The sequence below is a fragment of the Siphateles boraxobius genome, unplaced genomic scaffold (genome assembly GCF_051911475.1).
Source record: "Siphateles boraxobius isolate OS27281-9 unplaced genomic scaffold, OSU_SipBor_1 9, whole genome shotgun sequence".
Taxonomy (NCBI): Eukaryota; Metazoa; Chordata; class Actinopteri; order Cypriniformes; family Leuciscidae; genus Siphateles; species Siphateles boraxobius.
Genome location: NW_027509219.1, coordinates 5,127,995 through 5,135,709, shown reverse-complemented (window position 1 = coordinate 5,135,709; position 7,715 = coordinate 5,127,995). Strand labels below are relative to the sequence as shown.

Genomic DNA, 7,715 nt, shown 5'->3' with positions numbered 1-7,715 from the left:
AAAAGCAATAGACAAATCCCTCACACACAGAGACGAAGAGAGAGGGAGAGAAAATTCTCAGAAACATCCAGATTCAAACCAAAATATCTGACTTCCTCTTGGTCTGAGCTAATGACAGTTAATTAGAAAGTTGTCCGGCTTGATCTGAACAATATGCGTACCGAGTTTTATGATTGTAGGTAAAACTATCAAACTAACCCCCCCACTTTTGTCAAAAGGTGGCGCTACTGAGTCCCTGCACCACGCCCGTTTCTGAAACTTTGCACATGTCTACTGGCTAATAAATGTGATCTGTATGTCGAGTTTCATGCAATTTCAAGCAATTGCAGGCATGCTAAGAGTCTCAAAAGCATCCAAAAAGAATTTTAAAGTTTGATGCGTTGCCACGGCAACAGTATCAAAGATATCAATAATCCTAGGAGGAATTCTCTAGGAGAAGTACTTTAAATTCCATTGCATGCGTTTTACAAACAACCCTAAATAGCCGACTTCCTGTTGGGCTGGGGTAAAAAGAGCGAGCATGAAGTATATATGAACCGATGAGATCTATATGTGTACCGAGTTTCATATTATTACATGCAAGCGTGTTTGATTTATGGACCAAGTTTTCGGACCCCGTTCCAGGGGGCACTGTCGAGCCCCCCTGCCACGTTTGGGTACCACCTTCAGCCCGGCCCTGATGGCCGCGGGTTCTGACCTGTGTGCAAAGTTTCAAGAGTTTTCGTGCACGTTAAGAGCCCCAAAAGTGCCCGAATAGTCGTTATAATAATAATAATAATAATAATAATAATAATAATCCTTAGTAAAACAATAGGGCCTTCGCCTTTTCAAGGCTTGGGCCCTAATAATAATAATAATAATAATAATCCTTAGGAAAACAATAGGGCCTTCGCCTTTTCAAGGCTTGGGCCCTAATAATAATAATCCTTAGGAAAACAATAATAATAATAATAATAAATATAGCTGCGAGCAGCGATTACGGGCCCAAGCCGGTGGCACCGCAACCCCGGTGCCTTTAAAGGCACCGGGGTGGCGGTTCCGCCGGCTTTGGCCCTTCATCGCTGCTCGCAGCTATATTTTTATATATATATATATATATATATATATATATATATATATATATATATATATATATATATATATAAAAAGCCGGTGGCACCGCCACCCTGGTGCCTTTAGGGTTATTGTGCACGACGTGACACAAAATATCTGCTGGCTATCTGCCGAACGGCTCTGGTAGTTCCGCTTCAGCACTGATGATGTTGTAGAAATAGTGCGCTCTGGTTGGTCTGGATTATTCGGGAATTTTTTATTTTATACAGAAATAAGTTATTTATAATTCAGATGAGAATAAAGTTAGTGTTGATTAAAATGAAGGAAAACAAATATATTGATCTGAAATATAGCACATTAATTTTAAATTTATTTAGGTTCAATTACCAAATATACAATCTTAATTTAATTTAAAGCAAACAATACATTTAAAAGATATGGGTTGCATGCACTTTTTTTTTAATAAAAAAAGATATATATCCAAAAAACAAGGCCTTAAAGGGTTAAACTCTTGTCACTGTAACAGACACAATCTCTCTCTCACACACACACACACACACACACACACACACACACACACACACACACACACACACACACACACACGTCAAGTCACTTCCATTTTAGATGCAATATTGAATAAGCAGAAAATTCGGATTTTCTGCTCTGAAAATATAAATAAGCATAAAAATTGAATAAGCACTTTTAATATTCTAAACAGAATAAGTATTAGTCGCTAATGAATAAGTACTAGTACTTAATGGAATAGATACTAGTATCTAAAAAATAAGTACTAGTAGCATGAAAATAGAGACTAGTAGGTTAAAATGATAAAATGTTAAAACGGCTTGCCATATTGGCTCAGAGAGAGAGAGAGAGAGAAAATGACCTTTTAGATACTAGTACCTATTAATAGATACTAGTATTTATTCAATAAATACTAGTACTAAGTCATTAGATACTAGTACCTATTAAATAGATACCAGTACTTATTCATTAGCTACTAATACGTATTCAAAAGAATATCTAAAGAATAAGCACTAGTATCTAAAGAATAGGCACTAGTACTAAAGAATAAGCACTAGTCGCTAATGAATAAGTACTAGTACTTAATGGAATAGATACTAGTATCTAAAAAATAAGTACTAGAAGCATGAAAATAGAGACTAGTAGGTTAAAATGATTAAATGTTAAAACGGCTTGCCATATTGGCTCAGAGAGAGAGAGAGAGAAAATGACCATATTCAAACCAAAATATCTGACTTCCTCTTGGTCTGAGCTAATGACAGTTAATTAGAAAGTTGTCCGGCTTGATCTGAACAATATGCGTACCGAGTTTTATGATTGTAGATAAAACTATAAAACTAACCCCCCCACTTTTGTCAAAAGGTGGCGCTACTGAGTCCCTGCACCACGCCCGTTTCTGAAACTTTGCACATGTCTACAGGCTAATAAATGTGATCTGTCTGTCGAGTTTCATGCAATTTCAGGCATGCTAAGAGTCTCAAAAGCATCCAAAAAGAATATTAAAGTTTGATGCGTTGCCATGGCACCAGTATGTAAGATATCAATAATCCTTTCACAGGTCTACATCTGCCGTGTATTTACATTATACAGATGAAGTTTGAAGCAAATCGGGTTAAAATAAGAGGGTGATTTCAAAGCATTTTGAAAGTGACACACTTCCTGCTGCCAGTTGGTGGCGCTATAACTTTGACTCACAATAGTCACATCCATGTGATCGGCCTCTTACAACGAACACACTGCTGCAGTTTCATTAAGATCAGCTAATGTATGCTGAAGTTATAACACACTTCCTGTTTCACGTTTCTCGCCATAAATTCGTTTCCTCGCCACGGCCAAACCGTTCGAGATATCAAAAATCCCCTGGCAATTTTTCATCCTCAATGTCTTGACTTCATGCTGACCGAGTTTCGTGGCATTTCTTTGAATTCTCTAGGAGAAGTACTTTAAATTCCATTGCATGCGTTTTACAAACAACCCTAAATAGCCGACTTCCTGTTGGGCTGGGGTAAAAAGTAAAAGTACAAAGGATATATAAACCGATGAGATCTATATGTGTACCGAGTTTCATATTATTACATGCAAGCGTGTTTGATTTATGGACCAAGTTTTCGGACCCCGTTCCAGGGGGCGCTGTCGAGCCCCCCTGCCACGCCCGGGTACCACCTTCAGCCCGGCCCTGATGGCCACGGGTTCTGACCTGTGTGCAAAGTTTCAAGAGTTTTCGTGCACGTTAAGAGCCCCAAAAGTGCCCGAATAGTTGTTAGAATAATAATAATAATAATAATAATAATAATAATAATAATCCTTAGGAAAACAATAGGGCCTTCGCCTTTTCAAGGCTTGGGCCCTAATAATAATAATAATAATAATAATAATAATAATCCTTAGGAAAACAATAGGGCCTTCGCCTTTTCAAGGCTTGGGCCCTAATAATAATCCTTATGAAAACAATAGGGCCTTCGCCTTTTCAAGGCTTGGGCCCTAATAATAATCCTTAGGAAAACAATAGGGCCTTCGCCTTTTCAAGGCTTGGGCCCTAATAATAATAATAATAATCCTTAGGAAAACAATAGGGCCTTCGCCTTTTCAAGGCTTGGGCCCTAATAATCCTTAGGAAAACAATAGGGCCTTCGCCCTTTCAGGGCTTGGGCCCTAATAAATAATCCTTAGGAAAACAATAGGGCCTTCGCCCTTTCAGGGCTTGGGTCCTAATAATCCTTAGGAAAACAATAGGGCCTTCGCCCTTTCAGGGCTTGGGCCCTAATAAATAATCCTTAGGAAAACAATAGGGCCTTCGCCCTTTCAGGGCTTGGGCCCTAATAAATAATCCTTAGGAAAACAATAGGGCCTTCGCCCTTTCAGGGCTTGGGCCCTAATAAATAATTCTTAGGAAAACAATAGGGCCTTCGCCCTTTCAGGGCTTGGGCCCTAATAATAAATAATCCTAAGGAAAACAATAGGGCCTTCGCCTTTTCAAGGCTTGGGCCCTAATAAACCTCTTTCTAATTCCGAACAAGTTGATTTATATACAGTAGGTCACATCCCTATAGACTATGTTTAAAAGCTGTGATGTTGTTTATATGATACATTGTTACTGCACTTATTCTAGATCAGTTGTGTGAAACTCAATTCCTGGAGGGCCACAGCTCTGCACAGTTTAGCTCAAACCAGCTCCAACCCACACCTGTTTGGAGGTTTCTAGTAATCCTGAAGATCTTGATTAGCTGAATCAGATGTGTTTGATTAGGGTTTGAGCTAAACTGTGCAGAGCTGTGGCCCTCCAGGAACTGAGTTTAAAACCCCTGATCCAGATAATCCTATATGATGTTGTCATGACATATTTAACAGAGAGAATATTCAGATGTCTGTACAGCTGCACAGAATTTAATAGGTCTTCTGACCCAAAGCCTTGGTCAGATTCAGTCAGCTCAGGGTCTGCAGCAGCAGCCACAACAACGACAGCAGCCTCCTGCTATTTCTCAGCCTCGAATAGAGCAGGACATGGCCAGGTTGCTTCATCCACATCTAATTATCTTAACAATTGTCTTTTGAATGTTTACTATTATAATTAACATTGTTTTATTATTTGTAGATCTTTTCCTGGGATGTTTAAAAAAGCAAAGAAGAAAACTCCAAATCCAGAAATACATGTGAAAGCCACACCTTGGAAACCATTTGCTGTTTCCATATATTTAATGAGCAGCAACACTGACACCTCACCCACACCTTCTGAAGAGCTTGAACTACTCCAGGCCGGACTAGGAAAACGGGTGATTACAATTTCATCCAATGTGAACCATTCGGATGTAAGTTCATTTTATAGTACAATCTAATTTGTTAGTTTGTGCCATCTGATTTTAGGCAGGATTATTTCTATATCACCCTGCGAATAATATATAATTAACTGCTTCAAAGTAATATTCCACTTTCAAAACATGCAGAGTTGAATGAACATAATTTGCTTAAACATAGTAAAATGTGAATGTGAATTAGTATGCATAAAAATGACAAACAAATGCACGTAAAATTTTCCATGTGATAAAGATTTAGTTTTTACTTTGTATGGTTGTTTGAGAACCCTTGTTCTGTTTCATGTTTATTTCAGTTATGCAAGCTCCTTGAAGCTGAATTTCCAAAGATGAAGTCACTTACTGGAGGGTGGTTACTTTATAAGGCACCAGGTATGCCAGCCCGTTCTCATCCTTTGGCGTCATACATGTGACGCTTTGGACATTTCGTTGAAATCTTACGCACATGGCATCCTTTAGCGTGAATATGAGACGCAGATCCCAAGGCGTCATACAGGTGCCGCTCGTCTAAATCCAACGCACATGGCATCCTTTAGCGGGAATATGAGACGCAGATCCCAAGGCGTCATAACCATACCTACCCCAGACCTAAACCTACCCATAACAGTGCGTGTTATATTGACGCTAAAGGATGCCATGTGCGTAAGATTTCGACGAAATGTCATATGGCGTCACCTATATGACGCCAAAGGATGAGAATGCGTTAGGTATGCTGTAATGTCAACCAGAACAGACACAAACATGAATATCTGAGTAGAGTATACTGCAGTGCAAGTAATTTCCATAGGTAGTTATTAATCGAACATTTCCCCTGGCATTCTAACCTTAAATCCCAGGCTACATCCTTTTTTAATAATAGTACACAGGGAATTGATAATAGATTATGGGAAGCACTGTTTTTTGACATTGTTTTTAGCTACAGTATAAAGCCCAATTATATAGTAAGACCTTTTATTGCTGGATTTGTTAATGTGTTTTTAAATTGTCAGGTGAAGAAGAAAGCTTATTGTTGTCCCTCCAGACTCTGAAGGTTATACAGGAAGCCTTCTCAAAATGGCTACCACCACTTGAAGAACAGCACTGTATATGGTCCCTCTTCAAGATGTGTTGTGTCTTGATCCACTGCCATTCTCAGCAGAAGAGTTTGCTAAGATGCCAAAGGTTGAGTGTCGTACTTGTAAAACCACAATGCCACTACCAGTTTTGTACTTGCATGTTAAATCTTGTGGTGGCTGCACACAGTCAGCTAATGATGAGGTATGTTGTTTACACAATGACATTTTTTTGTAGAATTTATTATAAAATTTTTAGGCAGAATATATATATCTCATTTTGTCATTTCAGACTACTGAAGATGATGATGAAGATGTAAAAGTAGTTGGTGAGATTACCAGAGCAGATACCCCTACAGCCCCAGCTTCTACACATACACCTACACACACCACTTCAATACAAACTTGGTCTCCTACACCCACCACAAGTTTTGAGGTGAGCTAAATGAAAATGCTGTGTTTTTAATATTCAAAATATTTGAGAATACATTTGCTTTTAATTTTAATATAAGTGCATAAGGACCAGTGTTGTTAGTAAAATTAATTAGTTAATGTTAAGATTTTATTACTAACGGTAATGGTATTTTCTTTGTAGTGCCTTATTGTCAAGCACTTTTGATTAATTGATTGTAATTATACTGTCTCTCATTGGTACATAAAGACCATTTTGCAAGAGGTAAATAACACTGGTTGAGAAGAATGCCCTATTTTTATAGTTTTAAAACACTACACAAATGTTAGAAGTCAATACAATTTACTAAACATTTAGAACTGAATCAGAATGTTTTTTGTAAAGTAAAAAAAAACTGAAACAGCGAGTGCTTGTTTAGATCTTGCAAAATACTTGGTGACCAATGTATTTAAAGTGACCAATTAAACAAATTACTTGATTGGAGTTTGGAAATAACCAATTGTGTTTCAATTGGGATTTTATTGTATAATACTTAATCAGTTGTCCTTTTTCCATTTATAGGATGAGGGACAGTGTCCCATTTGTTTAGACACATTTTCACAGACAGAGTTGCCCATGCTTGCAAGTGTTTGTGGAGATAGGTAATTTTTAATGATATGAAAAGTTATTTCTTTTACAGACATTTAATAAGGTTATGTATTAAAAACATGTTTTGAGTATTATAAGTGTTATAAAATGTTGTAAATGTTATAAGTCGTCAATCTAACCATTGGGTATGTACTCAGTATATTACAGACACAGGATTATGAGAGCAGTCCTCCGTGTGGCACATCAGTACAGCAAAACCAAGGCCCAGACATGAAATGGTACAGTCTATTTATTACATTTTAACAACCCTGAGACATCAGAATTCTTTACTAATCCTTTTTTCCTTTTTTTATAGTCCAGGTGATGTATTGCGTTTGTTGGCAAGTAGGGTAGATGACAGCAAGGATTTCAAGATCTGTGTTTCTCGAAATGACTTCTATCAAAGAGCTATGGTGCAGTGGCAAAGACAAAAGAGAGGAACCCCGGGCAATACTTTGCGTGTAACGCTTTTGGGGGAAGCAGGTGTTGACACAGGTGCCATTCGTAAGGAATTTCTTTCAGGCATGTCAGGTTCACAATCGCCTTTTTAGGTTTTTATATTCATCGTAACAATTTAAAGTTTAGAAGAAAAATAAACAGTTACCACATGTGTCATTATGAGATTTGGTATGTTTTAATGTGCTTATAATTGTACAATGTAGTAAATAACATTCTTTGTTACCCTACCTGTGTGTTATGTCAAGTTCTTCATCTGTGATTTTACTGTAGATGTCC

At 37.7% G+C, this 7,715-nt stretch overlaps 1 long non-coding RNA gene across 2 annotated transcripts; it reads left to right on the top strand.

Annotated features, from left to right (window-relative positions):
- The first annotated feature begins 6,323 nt into the window (after nt 1–6,323).
- Nucleotides 6,324–7,446, top strand: LOC143733051 (uncharacterized). Of its 2 annotated transcripts, XR_013201239.1 has the most exons (4): nt 6,334–6,377; nt 6,915–6,994; nt 7,139–7,219; nt 7,297–7,446. It is a non-coding gene; the product is annotated as an uncharacterized LOC143733051 (long non-coding RNA). The 2 variants fall into 2 exon arrangements; XR_013201240.1 differs by lacking the exon at nt 6,915–6,994 and having other exon boundaries at nt 6,324–6,377.
- The last annotated feature ends 269 nt before the right edge of the window (nt 7,447–7,715 follow it).